Raw genomic sequence first — 19,996 nt, 5'->3', positions numbered from 1 at the left:
ACTTCTACAACTGAAAGAGGACAGAGTTCGAACTGAACTTGATAATGTTTCGAGATACATAAACACAAGATAATCGATGAGTCTAACTACTAGGCGGAATGACTGAATTTTAAAGTCTATTTTCCCAGTAGCTGGAATTCTGTTGTATACTGAAGCAAGAATTTTACTTTCACTCTCAGAGAACTCTTCTGTCTATCTACCAGAACAAACTGGTCATTGCCATTGTTTCTGAAGTTAAGTAACACGAGAAGTTATTCAGTAATTTAGAACAGCAGCTACCGAGTTACGGCCTCTATAGCAAACATATCGAGTCACTACAACTGTAACCACACTGGGCAAAGTAACCCCTAGGAGACATCGCGCTAACACCGTGTGACACCACCTCAAGACTTGACACTGCCCTCCACTCGGCTAAGAAGGAAGAGTTTCTTCAACTTCCCATATCCAGTTATAGCCGCTCGTTGATGATCAGACCCGAAGAGCTACCAAACTGACCAAATGTGGATTGAAACGTTTCACCTTCGGTTCCAAATAAACGCTGTTAATTCTTATGGGATAAAGAACGGATGATATTACAGACAATTCGAGATGAAAAAGAGTATCTGAATGTTCGTCAAACCAGGAACGTCTGTGTGCCGCCCTGTCATCACGGTTGTTGTTACCCTCGAACGCGAGTGTGCCTTCAACATACACATCACTATGCTGTGGAAGAAATGGCAAAATATGGCCACCGATAAAGTTCCAATAAACTTGGTGGTTTATGTTCACGGTAACATGAATGGAAATTTTGGAAATTTGGAAGTTTGTGGTAAGTTCCTATGGGACCAAACTTCTAAGGTCATCGGTCTCTAGGTTTACACACTTCTTAATCTAACTTAAACTAACTTACGCTAAGGACAACACACACCCATGCCCGAGGAAGGACTCGAACCTCCGACGGTGAGTAACCGTCCGAACCCTGGCAAGGCGCCTTTGACCGCACAGCTACCCCACACGGCTAACCTCAATGAGTGGATCCAATTCATTATACAAAAAAATGCATAAAAAGCACCACGGAATTGTACATACTGCGGGTTAAAGGCCTCGCTCAGCCGTTAGTGAATTTGACAATTTGCATCATTACGAGGGACGCTCCGCAACTAAGTTAGGTTGTTGTTTTCACACAGCTTCTTTATTCTCAGAAACAAATACGTCATGGGATCATGGACTGCACACGTTGGACATTTTTCGACATAGTCGCCACCGACACTGAGACATGTGTCGGAGCGTGGAATCAGTTTGAAGGAACCACTTTTGTACTACTTGGCGCCTTGAGATGCGATGTCACACCTTTCCTGGAGGGTGACACTAAATTTTTTCCTCGCTGGTGATCTGGGATGGTTCCAGGATACTGAAGAGGTCTTGGTTTCTGGGGTAAAGTGGTGTTCCGATGTTTCATCGGCTGTAATGATTTTGAACAGGAACTCATTTCACTCTCTTGCGTATTCCGTCAAGTAATCGAGGCTGATTCCCATTCTTGCACTCTTGTGATTCAAGGACAGTTTCCTCTGCACCCATCTTTTACACACTTTTCGGTTACCGAGCACATGATGGATTCGTCTGAGCATAGCTAATACGCAGTGTGAACGGTACATTTGATACCGTTACGCTCTCGCTTCCCACACCCAGGTTCCCGGGTTCGATTCCCGGCGGGGTCAGGGATTTTCTCTGCCTCGTGATGACTGGGTGTTGTGTGACGTCCTTAGGTTAGTTAGGTTTAAGTAGTTCTAAGTTCTAGGGGACTGATGACCATAGCTGTTAAGTCCCATAGTGATCAGAACCATACCGTTACGCACCTCTCCCCTGTCCGCTAACACCATGTCTTGTATTCCAGAAATGTGTATGTGGAGGAACGCCCACTTCGATCTTCACCTACCACACTCTGCCTTTCTCCACTGAAAATTCAGTACCAGCGAACAACCATGTGATGACATATGATTTCCCCACCACACACAGCGTGTAGGAATTGATGGATGATGGATACTGTACCTTCACGTGCCCATTATCACTGAACAACAGCATATACTTACATTTGAAACCACTTTGTCAGTACAGGTCCGTCTGCCATCTTCATTTGTACACGAATAACCTCGGGCAAGCCGGTCTGCTGTTATTCTCTCTTCTTCGGCGCTCTGTTCATGCTTCATCCCTTTCGTCGTTGAGCCAACGATGATTGTGGATTCATACAGCGTTTGTTTCCGGTGTACGACTTTCTCTTTCAAGAAGAATGATGGAAGTTACTTTCGGAACGTCCCTCACAGAAAAAAGGCAAAACCGTCAAATATCGGGCCACAGTGCAAGCTGCTGTCCAGATTTTGGACAAACCGAATTGCCTGCATCATACCTTCTGTCGGAGATGCTGGTCTTGCAGCACTGTCAGAGTTTCGGAGCGCCGAGGAGGACCCTGTGAAAAGTTGTGGCTTTAAGCTCGAGTACATACGGTAAGGTTGTGTTCCAGGGAGGACTTACACAGCGTCACAAAGCGCGGAAGACCTGGTTCACTGATGAGTCATCACCGCATATGCTATTAAGCGCCCCTTTATTTACGCGAATTATATGACCTGTCCGTAGACATTTAACACCACATACCTAGCAACAAATTGTCGGATCCCTGATACGCAGAATAAGTGACATACTTCGATCAAAAGACGATAAAAAGCTAATAAGCAGGTGGTCATAATGTTTGGCTCATCAGCGTATATATGAAACTTTTTATTGTTTCAGCTTCAGAACGTGATCCTTCCCACAAATTTGGGATTTTCCAATGACAGACTTATACATGTGGAGTTACAGAAGAGGACGCAGAGGTACTTTAGCTGTAACAGAATTGCGGTGCCGCCACCACAACAGCAGATACTCGGTGGACACCTTAAAGGGAACTAGTCTGGTATGTCAGGGGACGAGCGTCACGCATTACTTCCCTCGGACGTTCCGTCAGCTGTGCACGTCATTCCTAACCAAGAAAAATGATTTGAATTCGAATCACGTCATCATAATTGTCTAACAAATACCAAATTAGGGCACCGCAGGCATATTGTTTCGCCAAAGTAGAGCAATGTAAGATACGGAGCTAGGACACGAAAAGACTCGTGGTTGTTACTAATTCTGCATCATAAATTACTTCCTTAAATTAAGTTTTCTGCCTGGATTGACTACCCAGCGTCAAAATTTAGCGCCTGTAAATGGTAATAAGCAATCACACAATATACATTACAATAGTTGCCAAATCAGACGTATAGGACTTTACGTCTTAACTGCAAAACAATAATGAAATCTTATGAAACACTGCCACTTCCGGTGACCGCTGCTTCATATCTTACGCATCCGTGCGTCACGTGTGAGTCACTTGTTCCCAGAGAGTCACAGCCACCGGAAATTAGTCCGTCTGCTGGTGACGTGTATCACTGCAAGTCATGGTCTTGGTCGTATGCACAGCTTTGATCTGTGGCAGCCAGTCAGAAAGCGAAAAGCCAAAATTTGCTTTTTGTAGAATCTCATGTACTTTAGGAACGCTTTTGCTCTTGTTCCTGCCGTATGGTCGAATGGATGTGATTCAGGCGCCTGTCTTGAATGTTTCCAGATGGGCGCATTAACCCACTACTACAAATGATTTGGTGAGGTGTCAGATTGCTTCGCGTTTTTTCTACGTTGCTGTATCTTGCGTACATTTTCAAAACTTCGCAAAATTGATGTCATTTCTCGTATTCCATTTTCCATCAAAATTTCTGTGAGAAACTTAGCATATTTGCTATCACTCAGTTTCTCTAGAGCTCTTGGTAGCCAGTATCTGCTTCCACTTTATACAAATGTGGTTTCAAGTGACTTATTCTCTCGCAATGCAAAAATCACGATCAGCGAGTTAATATTATTATCTGCAATTTCTGTTCATATGATAATTTAAATCTGAAATGTTGAAAATGCTAGATCTGATACATCGTAATCACTCGCGAGGGGTAACTCATTCGGTAACCTCTTTTGTATCATCGCATAATATTAGAGTACATTTGGCATTTGTGGATTTACTACCTGCGTACTTTGTCTCTAATTCCAACCATGTGTCCCTCACGGGCGCACGTGCATTCTTAAAAATGCTTTATGAAAATGTGCCCCATTTACTTACATTCCACTCCAATCAGAGGCAACAACATACTGTATAATTACGCAGCGCTATTGCTGTTATATTCCGTAAACTTGGCACATCTCGGCAGGTAAGATCACGTGACAGAATTACTACAGGACATGTGGCTACAGCGACGGTCTCACCGTATCTGACTTTCTCCACCACACCAGCTCATTTCCAGGCAGTAAACGTCACAAATGGTAAGCCATTTGACCGGCACACGTCGAGTCTACCGGACCCGGCTGAATGCACAACGAAAATTCATTGTTTCATCTCAGCTATCAGCGTCCAAATCTAAGTTATTCTGAATTACTTCAGATGAATCCCTTTAGTTGCGCTTGCTCTACTATCTCGTAGGTACCGTTCTTTCAGTTAGATTGTAACGTCGAGGGTCTTATTTAATACATTGGGGGTAAATTTCATGGAAAAACCAGGTGCGTAATTCTGCATAAACATAGATTTAAATTAGGAAGGAGTGGTAAGCTTTCAATACAAGCTCTGTTACTCCATGAATACGATATCACTTTTCAGATATTTTCAAAATATTAACTTGAATTTGGCACAGGAGAGCAGCTGCAATAGTTTTGGAGAGGTTTGTTCGCACAAAGGAAGTTTTTAATTGCTGAAGCTATCAGAATCTTGTAGCGTTTTGCCCATAAAGAGGGAGTTATGACTTTATTTCATTACTCGGTTAACTTATTTTAACTGTGTCATGAATATTTTAACTTGTGGTACAATCTCTTCTTCCTTTTCTGAACTGGTTTGGACAGAATTCCAAAGAAATTTTCATTTGGACCAACACTCTTTAACAATGAGGACCCAATGTGGCTGTCTCTGTCGGCCGCTGTGACCGAGCTATTCTAGACGCTTCAGTTCGGAACCGCGCTGCTGCTACGGTCGCAGGTTCGAGTCTTGCCTCGGGCATGGATGTGTGTGATGTCCTTAGGTTAGTTAGGTTTAAGTAGTTCTAAGTCTAGGGGACTGATGACCTCAGACGATAAGTCCCATAGTGCTTGGAGCCATTTGAACCATTTGGTTGTCTCTTTGGATACAGTTATATAGGATGCCGAGGACAAAGTTCGCTAGAAGAATTAGATGAGAACAGCGTAGTGGAGAGTGTGATACAATGCCTTACGGAAGAATCGGTTGTGAGAGGTGGAAGGAGAACCTATGAAAAAGAAATAGTATAAGCGGCAGTCAGTGAACACGAGAATACGGAGAAAGGTATGTAAACTGTTTATTATGTAAAAAGTAATCGCCATAATTGTTAATACATTTATCTCACTGTGAAACAAGACGGTCAATGCCTTCACGGGAAAATTTTTGTGGTTGCCTACGGAGCCATAACTGCACACGGGCGTTCACGTCTTTATACGAAACAAATCAATGACCATACATTTTTAAGAGCTCCAAAAATAGGGAAATCACATGGCGAGATATCGGCATTGTATGGAGGATCTAATAAATGCATAGTCTTTCTCGTGTCGCCAGTTGGACCTTTGAGTGCTACGAGAACTCTTTTTACCAATATGCAATAAGGATGCCTTCAGCTGTGTGTATTTATTTAGGACCAGTTTCGGTGGTAGAGTTCAACATGTTCTTGTCCCTAGGTACAGAAATCATAATGTGTTCAACATACTGTACATAAATAGTAGTAAAACAGTGAAGACATGAACTATAGAAAGTGTTCTTATTGTAATAAATTTGTAACAATGTTTTTGGACAATCAAACGGCCTATTACTGTGGGTACATAGGGTTGTTGAGGACCGTATAACTCTCGCGTATAATAGAACATTTACAATTAAATTGGTTGGAATTGAATCGTATGTCCAAAACCACTATTTGTAATATAATAAGCTAGATCCAATATTCTTCATCCAATTACGACAGGTATGAGATTTAGAGTGTAATTTCTGTAGTTGTGGTATACTGTAACAGTGAGATCCTGTTTCGTATTTATGTAATGTAATCTGGTAAATGGGTAAATAGGTCTATACGTCTGTTAATCCGGATATGGGCTCTTATCTGACAAACATATCATGGGTATAATAAATGTAAACACGTGATAATACCTGTGGGTGATGTGAACATCACTGTAGTTGTTTACTGTAAAAAGCATAACACTCATATTAAATTACGATATATAAGTTTATATGAAGAGTCAAAAATGCTCACCTCTACAACGTATGGTGATCACATTTTGAAAGTGAGAAACCGATTATACTTCCGGGAAATGTCCACAACCATCAGTGTCTGTGAAGGTGGTACTGAATGTAACACAATACATTAGAGTCTGTCTATAATCAGGAACATCTGCCACAAGTAATATGTGAAGTTAATCATAATCTCACTGTCCCGATGTACACTGCTCAGCCAGAATATTATGACCAGTGACTTACTATTGATGTAAACCAGTCCAGACGGTAGCAGCGTCACCTGGTGAGGAATGACTACCAGTCAGACACATGCACTCTGCATGTAGTACCAGTGAGTGTGTAGAATGGGGAAGGCGCGCACTCTATCTGAATTTAACCGAGAGCAGATTTTGATGGCCCAAAGGCTCGGCACTTGCATTTCGGAAACTGCACGACTTGCCGAGTGTTAAAGGAGTGCTGTGGTGAATGTTTTCAACACGTGGCGAAACCAAGGTGAAACCACTTCCAGACGTCGTGCTGTTGGGCGGCCACCCCTCATTACAGATGTCGGACGGCGTAGGCTGTGCAGAATGGTAAAGCAGGACAGGCAGCGAATTGAGGCGGAACGAACATCAGACTTTAATGCTGAGAAGGGTACAAGTGTGTCTGAACGCACAGTGCACCGAACGCTCCTAACCCTAGGGCTCCGCAGCCGAAGATTCATGCATGTGCCAATGTTAACACCAAGATGTCGGCAACAACGATTGAAATAGGCACCTGACCATCGGCACTGGACGTTGATGTAGTGCCAGAGCGTTGCACGGTCGGATGCATTCCGATACCTTCTTCATCATGCCTCCGGAAGGGCGCTGATCCGCCGTCTTCCAGGGGAATAACTATTTGACACCTTTACTAAGGGACGGAGACAAGCTGGCGGCGGCTCTGTTATACTCTGGTAAACATTCTCGTGGACATCCATGGGGCCAGAGGAGCTGGTGCAAGGAACCATGACGACCAAGAAGTATCGTACACTGGGTTTCAGACCACGTACACTGCCGTTTTCCGACGGCAGTGGAATTTTCCAGCAAGATAATGCACCATGTTACAAGGCCAGGAGGATGCTGCAGTGGCTTGAGGAACACAGTGGCGAGTCCCAATTAATGTGCTGGCCTCCCAAGTCGCCAGATATGAACCCGAACTAACACATCTGGGATGTGATTGAAAGCAAGGTCAGAGCTCATCGCCCCCTCATCGAAATTAACAGGAATTAGATGACTAGTATGTGCTGATGTTTTACCAACTCCGTCCAGCGACCTACCAAGGCCTCATTGTTTCCAAGCCTCGGAGCGTCACCGCTATTATTCGTACAAGAGGTGGACATTCTGGTTATGAGGTAAGTGGTAACAATATTCCGGTTCAAATTGTTCAAATGGCTCTGAGCACTATGGGACTTATCTTCTGAGGTCATCAGTCCCCTATAACTTATAACTACTTAAACCTAACTAACCTAAGGACATCACACACATCCATGCCCGAGGCAGGATTCGAACCTGCGACCGTAGCGGTCGCGCGGTTCCAGACTGTAGCGCCTAGAACCGCTTGTCCACCCCGGCCGGCCACAGCATTCTGGCTGGCCAGTATACCTTTTGTTTGTGGTGTTTACAGTTGTATCACATCACCTTAATTCTTAGGAGGCAGTAAGCGTTTAAGATATCAGAATTATAGATTCATGAAATAGCATCATTAATATCGCAGAATGTATTAATCACTGACGGAACCACTGGGAAGAGACGTAAATAACAGACAGTACCACGCAAACGCAATGTGATTGAAAGACATACAAGGATTTGGTAATAAAGTAGAGCTCATGGTGTGTGACAAATGAATAGCAGGAATGATATGGAGCCATGTAACAAAATACATATGCAAAATTACAAGGGGCGTTAAATAAGTAATACAACACAATTTTTCTCTGCCAGTTTCGGTGGAAAAATGCAGAATATTTTGTAGGAAATCGTGAAATATTCCCACTTCAGTCCGCCTGCTTAGCTGGGTGGTAACGTGCTCGCCTCCCATGCAAGTGGGCCCGGGTTCGATTCCCAGCCGGGTTGGAACTTCTCTCCGCTCGGGGATTGGGTGTTCTGTTGCCCTTATCATCATTTAATCCTCATCAGCAGCGCGCAAGTCGCCCAATTTGGTGTCGACTGAAATGAGACTTGCACTTGGCGGCCGAACATCCCCGAATAGGGCCTTCCGGTCAACGATGCCATACGCTCATTTCATTTCATTCATTCCCACTTCAGCCGCATAGTTTCATGAACTTCCAATAGATGGCGGCGCTATACGTAGCCTGCAAAATCGTGTATGTAACGGTGGTGCATTACGAGCAGAGAGATGTCATTTTCTTCTGGCGGAAAACCAAAGCATCGCAGGTATTCAGAGGGGTTTGCAGAATGTTTGTGGAGAAGTAGAAGTGAACAAAAGCACGGTGAGTCGTTGGCTGAAGCGTCAGTCATCATCGCAACATGGTCGCGCAAATATGTCCGATCTCTCGTATGCCGGCTGGCCGCACACGGCTGTGACGCCTGCAATGTTAGAACGTGCGGACGAAGGACCGTCTGTGCTGAATTGCTTGTGCGCTACGAAGCCGATCGCGGCAATTTTTTTCTGAGATTGTCACAGGCGATGAAATATGGGTTCATCATTTTGAAGAGGAAACAAAACGACAATCCATGGGAAGGCGCCACATGAACTCTCATCCGAAGAAAAAGTTTAAAGCCTCATCAAGGTCTGTAAAGTCATGGCGACGGTCTTCCGAGACTCTGAAGGGGTTTTCTGTTCGATGTTCTCCCTCATGATGCAAAGATCAATTCTGAAGTGTTCTGTGATACCCTCAGCGTGTTCGTCTCCACAAAAATGCAAACAAACTTCTCTTTCTCCATGACAACGTTAGGCCTCATACAAGTCTGCGCACTCGAAAGAGGCTCACTAATCTTTAATGGGCTATTGTTCCTCATCCACCCTGCAGTCCGGATCTTGCACCTTCCAACTTCAATCTGTTTGGCCCAATGGATGATGCACTCCGCGGGAAGCAGTACGTGGATGATGGGGAGGTTATTGATATAGCAAGACGGCCAGTAGAGTTGTGCCATGGGGGCATACAGGTCCTTCCAGTAAGGTGGCGTAAGACTATCGCATGGAACATAAAATATGTTTAAAAATACAGTTTTATGACCGAAAGACCGGGGAATAATATGATGCATTGTAATCGTGAACGAAGGCAACCTGCTTTCAGAAAAAAAGTGTTTCATTACTTACTGAACGTCCCTCCCATATATGGGACCACCGAGCGAGGTGGCGCAGTGGTTAGCACACTGGACTCGCATTCGGGAGGACGACGGTTCAATCCCGTCTCCGGCCATCCTGATTTAGGTTTTCCGTGATTTCCCTAAATCGCTTCAGGCAAATGCCGGGATGGTTCCTTTGAAAGGGCACGGCCGATTTCCTTCCCCATCCTTCCCTCACCCGAGCTTGCGCTCTGTCTCTAATGACCTCGTTGTCGACGGGACGTTAAACACTAATATCCTCCTCCTCCTCCATATACGGGACTCACCATTTCCTGGGTTTCCGTCAGCTTGTATAATTGTTCTAAGAACTGATGAAACATGTCTGATGGAAGTAAAAGTGAAGGGTATGTGGTGCAACTTCATATTAGTCACATGAAGAAAATATGGTAATTATATAAGCCTGTCCATCGAGTAATTAATGGGCCAATATAAAGTGTCATAGAATTTAAGTAAAAGTATATGATAACTAAGTATCGTCGTTACTATGAATCTAAATAAAGTAATATTACCTTAAATAATGCTATATGTATCATCCACACGAACTGACACTTCGAAATTTCGACATAAGTGACGTAATTTATGTGGTTTACTAGCCGCACACTATAATCTCAAAGAATTAGAAAAATGGTTTGTGTTTGGATTTGGTTTGTTCATTCAGTAGGTTAATGGATTCTTTTCGTGAAGTAATTTAAATTTCTAAGTCTTCTAAATTGTCAATACCGCCATAGTTATCTATAATGTATATATATTTTGTGATTATTTGTACACTGTTGCCCGAGTATTATCCAGCTCACAGAAGCTCCTTGAAGACAACTGGCAGAACAAGAGCGAACACAAGCGAAAGCAACCCGCATGCCGTCTGCTCACGTGTTCCTCGCGCTTACACCAGAGAGAATTCTCATTCGTTATTCCACGTTCGCTTTTGTTCGCTCGATGCAAAGGGGGTTCATTGGTCACATAGGAATACCTAGATCTGCTTCGAAGGTATTAGAATGCGCACACTAATGAAACAGGTACCTTTTATAAGTATGTCTTATGCTAATTTTTGATATACACACATAGATCCAGAAATCAATCGTTTCCTCGGTGAGACGTATGCACAAAATCATTCATATCTATGTTGCAACACTGTTGATGTCTTTGGCTACATTTGTTGCGAAGCACCGCAAGTGAGGCGTAAATCAAAAATGACATCCTGGCCCCCTTTGATTTTACCTACCAAGTACTGGCAAAGAGGGTTTCAAAAAGAAGTGTATTTGTCGTGACTCGCCAATACCATGGCCTCTAAGCTTCCCATACTTGCACGCCTTGGATTTTTTATAGTTAAAAGCTTTGGTTTATTCCAGAATCTGCTGATAGCGTCGAACCACTCCGGGAACGCATTATGCATGATTGACAATAGATTCAGAACACGAGTGAGATTTTTTACGGGCACGGGAATTGAACAGGAGCCGTGCTGAAAACTGCCCTCATGTGAACAGTATCTGTGTGGAACACTTGTTGTAATGCGTTTGTCGTGAAGTACGTATCTACATTCTGGATCCTCGGGGACTCTGTCATAAGGTGTTCACGTACTCAGTCGATAACGCCATTGGTTTCCAAATCGATGTTTATTAGGATTTTTGGCTTATTTCATTGCCCACTATTCGCCTCTTTGGTTTTGTACCCATAATAGTCAAGACACCATGTATAATGTAATATAATATTTGTAATTTTCTGGTATCAATTTTTTTGCATTACATACAGGGTGGTGAAAATAAATTTTGGCTGCAAGATATTTACAAGAGTGACGCGCAGCTGACCCTTGTTAATGAACAGGAGAACTGCTCATTGCAGAAAATACAGCAAACCGTGATTTCGATGCACCATTCGGTTGCTGTCACGTATTTGCGCATGTGCATATCCTGCATTAAGGTAGTCCTTACTCTTTCCAGTTTCGTGTTCCTTCGCACACACTCCCTACCTTTTTCCCTTTTTTTATTTTTTTTAAAAAAGAAAGGTTTTGAGATTTATTTTGTTGAAACTGAAGATGGGGAAACAATGCCGCAGTGACCGAGGAGGTGCATCATGTCACTACATGTTGTTTATTACTGCTTGTGCGTCTTCTTGACTCCAGAATATAGTTTTCACTCTCCAGCGGAGTGTGCCCTGACATGAAACTTCTTGGCAGATTAAAACTGTGTGCCGAACCGAGACTCAAACTCGAGACGTTTGTGTTTCGGGGGCAACTTTTCTACTGACTGAGCTACTCAGGCACGATTCACGACTCGTACCCCCACAGTTTTAGTTCCCTCAGTACCTCCTCGCCTACCTTCCAAACTTTACAGAAGCCTTCTGCAAAACTTGAGGGACTAGCACACCTGTAAGAAAGGATATTGCAGAGAATGGGGAATATTTTAGGAATGAAATTTTCTCTCTACAGGAGAATGTGCACTTATTTGATACTTCCTGTGTACAGGGTGAACATTAATAAAATCTATAAACTTCAGGGACGGATTCCTGACTGGAAGTGGAGGAAAAAAGTCTTGTGAACATGTGTCCGGAAATGCATCGTTGGCACGGTAGATGGTGCTGACAGTTCCTCTAACCACGTGTAGTATGTTCCTTCCGCGTTGCAGGCTGTGTGATTGACGGAGCGTACTGTCGGCAACAGAATGGTCCGGTATTCATGTTGGGAACTAGCCGAAATGGTGTGTGTGTGTGTGTGTGTGTGTGTGTACGATATAGTCGATGTAAACGGTCGGGAGGCAGAACCAAGTCCTCCAAATCGGGTGCAAGCACAATCCGTCGGCTACCTGCATGTTCGTCTGTCTGAAAGGATCCATGACCACACAAACGCCCAAAAAGTGCTTGAAATGTTGCGTGATGTGGATGGTTTCTGTGAGAGTACTTGTTGTGGTATAGCCATGCTGCCTCTCGACCGTTCCATCTGCTTGGCCATATACAGACGCCGTCTCGACTTGTTCCCGACGTGAATGCCGGACTATCCTGCTGCCTGTATTACTCTGCGTCGATCACACAGCCTGCAGTACACAAGAAACATACGACACGGAGCAAATTTCATTCGTCAGCGCCATCTACGATGGCAACAACACATTTCCCGACGCATGTTCATAGGATTTTCTTTCCTCCATTTCCAGTCAGGAATCCGTCTCTGCAGCTTGTCAGTCTCATTAATGTTCAGCCTCTTTATAGGAATACGTAGTGCCATTACGCAACTTCTTGAACACCGCGGCATGAGTTTCCCCTCTTCAGTTTCAACAAAATGGGTCTTAAGATCCTTCTTAAGACGAAAGGAAGAAACCTAGGGGTTTTGGGCCAAGAAACACGAAATTCGAAAATCCGAGGACCGCCCTAATCCTGCATGCCCTGTTCCGAGTACTTCGATGCTTACGTTTGAGTAGTTGAGGGGAACAGACCAGCTGAATGCAACAAAAATTGGTGTTCAAGATAAAACTGCGAGTGTCCATTGTCGAACGTTAATACGAAGCACAATTCGTGGGAAATGTCTACGAAAGTGTGTGTGCAGTAGTTTAACACTGGAACTGTTTTGACAAGACCTTCAGGAAAGTCTTTAATGCAAAATTTAGTGGCAATATGTCACGAAACTCTCTCTGCACTGGGTAGAAACCTAAACTATCCAAAAAGAGATCGAACACCTGAAATCATTGCTTAAGCCTTACTTAAAGTATTTTATGGTATAGTTTTATTTTGTCCATCTTGTAGAAGCCATTTGCATTTTAATTACTTCAGGAAAAGTTTTGCTTTGTATAATAGCGCATAAAGGTCTGCTTCGTTGCTATGCGTTTTTTTTAACCATGAGTTAGGCTAAAGACAGAAAATTGTGGTTACAGTGTTTGCATTTGACACCACTGCAGCTTTTGATCTGGTTGGCTAAACAAGAGGGTCCATAATGACATACTTCTATAGCTACGATGTCTATTAATGTAAAGATTCTCGATCTTAAGCAAGATCATGATGGCAGTAGTATATTTAATGCACGAGAGACGTTTAATATGTAACGCAATACTTCTTTTTTTCTAAAAGCACGTTGGTTTTATTCGGGATTCCAATACCCTCCATTATTCCCCACTATTTTGGCAAAAAACACTATTTTTCAAGATAATCGCAGTTCAGTGCAACAGCCTTACGCCAGCTTATTGGAAGGAGCTGTATGTCTGCCTGGTACTACTCTACTGGATGATGTCGGAGCCAAAGTCGTGCGACATCAGTAACCTCGGCGTCATGCACGTACTGCTTCCTGAGGAATCCAACCTTCATTGCGTCAAACAGATGGAATTCGGAAGGTGCGAGACCCAGGCCGTAGGGTCGGTGAGGAACAACAGTCCAATGAAGTTTTTCGAGCCCATCTCGGGTGTGTAGACTTGTCTGAGGCCTTATGTTGACATGGAGAAAAAGAAGATCGTTTGTACTTTTGTGGCGACGATCACGCTGTAATCGTTTCTTCAATTTTCTGCGTGTATCACAATACACTTCAGAGTTGATCTTTGCACCATGAGGGGGGCAACAAACACAATAGTCCCATGAGTGTCCTGTAAGGCCATCGCTATGACTTTACCGACTGAAGGTGCGGCTTTGAACTTTTTCTTTGGCGGAGAGGTGGCGTGGCAATACTCCAAGGATTGCCCTTTTGTTTCCGTTTCGAAGTGATGGACCCATATGGTATTTCCTGGGACGATGTTCGAAAAAAAATGTCACGATCAGTCTCGTAATGCGCAAGAATTCCGCATGGATGGTTGTTCGCTGCTCTTTGTAGTCTTTTATTAGACGCCAACGAACCCAACGAGCACATATCTCTAAGTACCACAACTGGTGGGCGACTCGATCAAGTGAGAGTGTCTAAACATTCCAACATTGCAGGAGTTACATCTGTGTAAGGCCGTCCGGCACAAGGGGGAGACTGGACAGGTTTGCTGCATTGATGACAGACGCATCTCCCAACGACTCACCCTGCTTTTCCTCACTTCCAGTGCTCCGTAGGCATTCTGCAAGCACCTATGAATATCTGCGAGTTTTCCACCAAAAAGAAACTCAATGACAGCTCACTGCTTGGAACGCATCTCCTTTACAGACGACATTTTGTAGGCTACAAAAAGCACCGCCATCTATCAGAACTTCAAGAAAGTATAGCTCCTCGTAGATTTAATTTTTAAAAATGGTAGCAGTGTCTATCGGATGTATTTTTCCTCTTGCAGGACAACGTTAGGTTTTCATTTTTGATTAACTAACTATGGCTGTTTACACTTTCGCTCTCTCAGTACTCGATCATAAAATTTCGATGATATTTTGTACGTACCCTTGGTTTTTTTAACTCTAGATGGTCATTCAAGAAACAGTCTGGTTTGTTTTGTGGCGTGACTATCGCATATCACGAGGCTATGTTGTTTCATTTTCTGCTATTATTTGTGATTACTTTATTGAGAGGACTCTCCATGTTTTGCTTGGGGGAAAAGCTTAGTGTGTTTCTAGCTGGAAAGCTCCACTACTCGTGTGAAGTTTCTGCTTCTGCCAGAAAGTCACTGAGTCTCAATAGCATGGTCGTGCGTGCATAAGCAGTTGAACAGTTCCACAGAAGTGGGACCACAGCACATTCAGTGCTTTTGTTTTTAGCGTGATATTTTGCCTTTTCTCTATGGACATCAAAGGACAGGCCGTTGTGGTACCGTATGAGCAGTGTGAAAAAATCGGTTGCCTTCGTTCCAAAATTTTGGCGTATCCACTCAAATGAGGAGTCCGCACTACCAAGTCCGGCGATAGGATAGTTTGTAGGTGGGGGGCAGAGTCTGGTGTATTTTTAACATTTTGGAAGACGAATGGCGACTTATAAGCAGCCATAAAAAAGGTCCAGTTGCGACCCTGTTAGAAACGTTCGTAATACCGACTTTTAAATCATTTTCTTAAATGAAAAATACTTGAATACACAGAATTTTTTCCTTACCTTAAGAGCTGGGGGGGGGGGGCAGCCCTCCCTTGCCCCTGGTTGTGGACGCCCTTACCCGTGCTTGGCGAGAGGACACTGACCAATTGGTGGAACACCGCTACTTGTCAGTAGCAGCCTTTTGTTTATTAACGAGTGTTTTGCACGCATGAAGTTGGAAGTTTCTGCTGTGTTCCCTTGTTTTTACGTAAAATAAGCGAGATTCTCTTCTATGTATCTAGACTGAACCTAGGACTAAAACTTTGTACCAAGGCCTGGAATCGAACCCGGGTCTCATGCTTACTAGGCAGGTGCTACCTCGGCACAGCGGTTCACACAACTGCACGGATTACTCTGGCACGCCTCCCTCACCGATCCAAATTCTCACTGCCACCCAGTTTACTTTAAATTCCCCTTTACACACGAACTGATTTACTGAATGGCTTACACATCTGCATATTAAGCACAACACCCAGGTTTGATCCTCACCCTGGGTAAAAATTTTCGCTTTCCGCTTTAGTTTATATACATAAAATCTTAACTGTATGAGGCCAGTAACGTCTTTGAAACTACGTAATTTCACTGAGAAGCTCTTCGTTACACTGGCAATAGCACTGAGTTTTTGGAAAGTTAGGCAGTTGAGGGTTGTGAACGAGGATTCCTGGGTTTTTCGTATTCCGGCCGCCGTCTGGTGCACACTAGTTGATTTTGGAGAAATGTAAATGTCGCATTTGCAGTAGATGATCCATATTCTGAGCAGCTCGTAATTTACTTGTTCTGCCAGCAACTTGTGTTGCCTAGTTGGCTTTTTTCTCGTTAACTTTGATTTGTGAATTACCCAGATGAGGAAAGCTTGTCGCGTTTTTTCCATGCAATTTCCGACAACGCCTCTCCCCTCCAGAGTTAGCATCAGTTACTGTAATTTCATTTGCGCTTTGCGAGAAGTTTGATCTCTGTCAATTGTCACGTCAATTCTGTCTATTCAAGAGAGCAAAAATATTGTTATACTCTTGACTTAAATTTCGAAGAAATTATCCTGCAACATTCCCATGGCCGATTGCCCGCAAATAACAAATTAAACCTGCTCCATTCCCACGTTGTTGTTCTCACTGTGACAGTTTATCTGTTGTTCATAGTGTCCACACATGATCAGTTACTTAACCTTCAGAGAAGATAACAAACAGTGCACTTACTCGCCTAATATAACAAAAGATTTCTTTATTAAGCTGCGAGTGATATTTCGCTCTCCCGTATGTCTGAATGATAATTTTGGTTAACGACCTGCACTGTTCAGATATAGCAGACAGTAACATTTTATAGTATCGTTTGATCGCAACTCAGGGCAAGGACATACTGCACATCTGAGTCGGATTAATGATCACACTGACAACAAAGTGTTTCGGGTGTTAATGTGGCTGCACATTTCTGTTTCTTCCAACAAATTTATTTCAGCTATTTAGCCTGAGTCTATCTATGTGTTCTCAATATCTAATGTTAAAACTCCAAGCAGTTTAGCCTACATAAGACTTGGGCACACAGGACATTTCAGTTTGTAAATGCTGAACCTTTGGGTGTTTATTTTTAAAATTTAAGTTATTAGTTATTTTATCTATCATTCTATTGTTTGTGGAGAAACATATCTCGACATTTTTACCATCGAACATGTTTGCAGTTTATACGATTCCTTTTAAATGAAAGACATACAGACATATTTCATTGTTGTGGTGAGATAGATAAATCATATCCTCTAAAACATATGGATAGTTAAAGTTTTTTCTCCAGAGATACTAACGAGAAGCGCAGCACTCGTTCTCTTAATTTTTCATAGTGCAGGTGATGATTTCTTTCATTAGCTTAATTTAGCTTTCTACCATTTTCTTCTCGCACCGCCCACGTAACTTACCGATACAGTTAAACCGATTACGTAACTGTGTTAGCCTTTCTACCCTTTACTACGCGATGTTTGCCTTCTTTTAAAGATAGCATACAAACAGGCACAGCTGCTGCACCAACGTACCGTGTGTTCATGATGCTTGAGACGTATTGCAATAAAGTTTATTATGTTACGTGCACTTTTTTAATTCTCTTGTATTCTGTATGTCTTCTGTGTTTACGACAGATTACGAATAGGAATATTTCCTTCTATCTCTTGTAGATCCGAAGACGTCTAAACAATCGAAATTAGTAATCTGGAATGTAATTTGCGATAAAGACTTTTATTATAATTACTTGTCCACTGCGAAACTTGTTAATGAATGTACGATCATATGGGATGTGAAACGAAATTTCTTATTGGACGGAGGATGTTTTGCAACGCTGTATACAGCGTTCTATCTTAAACGGCGAGTGATGGATGGATACAGAAGTACACTACTATGAGATCCAAAGTTTCCGGGCACCACCAAAAACATACGTTTTTCATATTAGTTGCATTGTGCTGCCACTTACTGCCAGGTACTCCATATCAGCGATCTCAGTAGGATTAGACATCGTGAGAGAGCAAACTGGAGCGCTCCGCGAAACTCACGGACTTCGAGCGTGGTCAGGTGATTGGGTGTCACTTGTGTGATACGTCTGTATGCGAGATTTCCATACTCCTAAGCTTCCCTACGTCCACTGTTTCCGATGCGATAGTGAAGTGGAAACTTGGAGGGACACGTACAGCACAAAAGCATACAGGCCCACCTCGTCTGTTTACTGACAGACCGCCGATAGTTGAAGCGGGTCGTAATGTGTAACAGCAGACATCTATCCAGACCAGCACACAGGAATTCCAAACTGCATCAGGATCCACTGCAAGTACAATGACAGTTAGGCGGGAGGTGAGAAAACTTGGATTTCATGGTCGAGCGCCTGCTCATAAGCCACACATCACGCAGGTAAATGCCAAACGACGCCTCGCTTGGTGTAAGGAGCTTAAACATTGGACGATTGAACAATGGATAAACGTTGTGTGGAGTGATGAATAACGGTACACGATGTGGCGATCCGATGGCAGGGTGTGGGTATGTCGCCCGGTGAACGTCATCTGCCAGCGTGTGTAGTGCGAACGGTAAAGCTCGAAGGCGGTGGTGTTATGGTGTGGTCGTGTTTCTCATGGAGGGAGGTTGCACTCCTTGTTATTTTGTGTGGCACTATCACAGCACAGGCTTGCCTACATCGATGTTTTAAGCATCTTCTTGCTTCCCACTGTTGAAGAGCAATTCGGGGATAGCGATTGCATCTTTCAACACGATCGAGCACCTGTTCATAATGCATGGCCTGTGGCAGAGTGATTACACGACAATAACATCCATGTAATGGACTGGTCTGCACAGAGTCCTTACCTGAATCCTATAGAACACCTTTGGGATGTTTTGGAACGACGACTTCGTGCCATCCCTTACCGACCGACATCGATACCTCTTCTCAGTGCTGCACTCCGTGAATAATGGGCTGCCATTCCCCAAGAAAGCTTCCGGCGTCTGACTGAACGTTTGCCTGCGAGAGTGGAAGATACCATCAAGGCTAAGGGTGGGTCAACACAATACTGAATTCCAGCATTACCGATGGACTGCGCCACGAACTTGTAAGTCATTTTGAGCCAGGTGTCTGGATACTTTTTATCACATAGTGTATGTTCAGTTGTGCATCAGGGTATTGTTTTGGGACCCTCCTGTCAATATTGTGTACTAATGAGGCAACAGACAATTTTATAGCAATCTCAGACTACCTGAAAAAACCGCACAAATTTCTTGATAATATTGCGAAGCGGTGCAATGAGAGGACATTTTCTTTAAATGTAGTGATGTGTAAAATGAAGCCCTTCACAAAACTAAAGGAAGTTGTTTCTGTGAATACAGTACCACAGCTAGTATTCGCAACTAGAATAAGGTAATTCATATAAATAGCTAGGTGGAACAATTCTTGAGGTTTTGGAACGGAAGTATCACTCAAGTTCAGTAGCAGCAAAAGCTGGTGGCAGACTTGCATTCATTGCCAGGACACCAGGAAAACACAGATTTCTTAGAAAACGCTCGTGCAACGTGTCCTAGAACATCGCTCAAATGCTTGGGTATCTCCCACGCAGGGCTGACAGGGAAAACAGCGTATAATAAGATGGGCAGTGCAGATAGACACAGGCTTGTTTGATCCACGAAAGAGCATCGCGAGGTGCTGAAACCCCTGAAATAGAAGACGCTCGAAGATAGACGTCAAATATCCCCCGAAACCGTACTTACAATGTCTTAAGAACCAATATTACGGAAGAGAGCTGCAGCCCATAGTGTGCACAAAGACAAGATCAGGCTAACTACAGCACGTACAGTCGTAGTATTGCACAACCGTCGGTGAACGAACTTTTGATATGCGGACCTCTCTCAACTCCCTGGAATTTTGTGCCAATGAAATAAATATGTCGCCAGGTGCGATTTAACC

The sequence above is a fragment of the Schistocerca serialis genome, chromosome 2 (genome assembly GCF_023864345.2).
Source record: "Schistocerca serialis cubense isolate TAMUIC-IGC-003099 chromosome 2, iqSchSeri2.2, whole genome shotgun sequence".
Lineage (NCBI taxonomy): Eukaryota > Metazoa > Arthropoda > Insecta > Orthoptera > Acrididae > Schistocerca > Schistocerca serialis.
The sequence above is the reverse complement of the archived record's forward strand: the minus strand, read 5'-3'. Positions refer to the sequence as shown.